A 1,906-nucleotide genomic window follows, 5' to 3' on the forward strand; every position below is an offset into this window, starting at 1 on the left:
TAGGGATCAATACTATATGCCAAACTATTTTTGTGTTTGTAACCCATTTGATGTTTACTATTTTTGAATTCCATACCTGTCCTAAGCTTTAGAACGTTACAAGTTAAAAAGTCTTATGTAACCTATATATCCTTATACATGAATGGACATCATACTAGACATGTGCATAAATGACTATTTTGTATTCTGCTCGGATAATCAAAGTACTAGTATGATTTTTTGATGGATTCCTATAGGAGAGACCCTTAATACTTGTATATTTTGTAACATACTAAACTTAGATGTTTGAAGTCAAAGGTGGTAAGTTAACTATTCATCATGTTGAAGTTGTTAGTAAGCATGAAATGCCTAAGTCATATGCTCCAAAGTCAATACTTGTATCATACTTGCTGAAGGGTCATCATGTTTACTTGTCATCTTTGTTTATGTTACTTAAGAACAAGCAATGACTTAAGTGTAGGGGAGTTCGATATGCCAAAATTCGGTGTGGCGGATTAAACTAGTTTTCACACTTAAGGAGCCTAAACACAAGCTCTTTCAGTACATTTTAGTTAAGTTTCTTTAGTTTTACTTCCATTCAAAAAAATGTGCTAATTGAGTCTTTTATTGACCCTAAGGGCTAAATGAGGACTAAAGGAGAACTACCTTACTTTGTGAGTGTGCAGTAAACCATCAAAAGGCATTTTAGGACAATACTGGATGCTATGTTGCAACACGAAAGGACTGATGTCGCAACATACGAAACAAAATGAAAAAAACTCAAGTCTACCTTCAATGTCGTGACACAGACTGAGGGTGTTGTGACAAACCCTTGAAGAAACTACAAAGAAGTATATTGGTTGCAATGTCGCGACACATGTCTTAGTGTGTAGCGACATCGACTCTGTGATAGAAATTAGACATGAATCAGGGGTGTTTTGGTCTTCACAATCGAACTTAAAGCTTGAGAACGTAAGCTAACCTAGGGTTAAGGATAGCGGCTACTTGAAGGCTATAAATACTCATTTGGCACATGTTAAAGACACCATTTGATTAACCTGGTTTCTTACTTTATATTTAGTTTTGTTTTCTTAAGGTTCTAGAGTTTAGTTTATTTGTTTGTTTTCTTTCAAGATATTTGGATTATGCAATCATTCAATTTTGTGAATTGGCGCTTAATATCAATACAATCAAGCTCTTTCATTTACTCTATCTTATCGATTTAATTAGCATGTTTTCTCTTTATATAGATTATATATTATTTATGAACGTCATGAGGAACTAATCCTTCTATAGGGGATTAGCGAGTGGAGGTATGATCTGTTAACTATTTTGTAGGGTTACTCAACGAATCAGTTATTCAGGAAAGGGAGAACGTGAAACAAGCCCTAGGCCTGGCAACCCCAAGAAGTCATCAAGGTGGGAATTAACCCAAAATTGGCTTTGCCCATCCGCAAACACCTTAACCGCAAGTCAGTCTGGACTGTGGGTTGGAAGATAAGTAGTTTTTGCTGACTCGTTATGTTAGTGGAAGATTGGAAGATCCTGCTAGAGTAGCAACTAGTTGATTGACAAGGAACCTGAAGCGATAGTTGATGGAGATTACAGAAGTGAGCTAATTATCCATGATCAAATTTGATTTATTCTTCCTTTTTAATCTCTTGAGTTTTATCTTTTTATGCTATTTTATTTTCATTATTATAAGAAACCCAAAAATCCTTTATTATATATCCTTCGTTCTATAACTAAATTTAAAAGTATTCGCTAGATCTTTTAGTGTTTAGGCTAGAATTGATCTAGCACTCGCCTCCCTTAGGTACGATCCTCGGAGTACTCATGTAACACCCCTAACCCGTAACCAACACTAGATTAGGTTTACGAGGCATTACCAGACAAACAAAACATTTCGGACCAATTCAGAATCACA

This window comes from Gossypium arboreum, chromosome 2, assembly GCF_025698485.1.
Source record: "Gossypium arboreum isolate Shixiya-1 chromosome 2, ASM2569848v2, whole genome shotgun sequence".
In the NCBI taxonomy this organism is placed as follows: Eukaryota; Viridiplantae; Streptophyta; class Magnoliopsida; order Malvales; family Malvaceae; genus Gossypium; species Gossypium arboreum.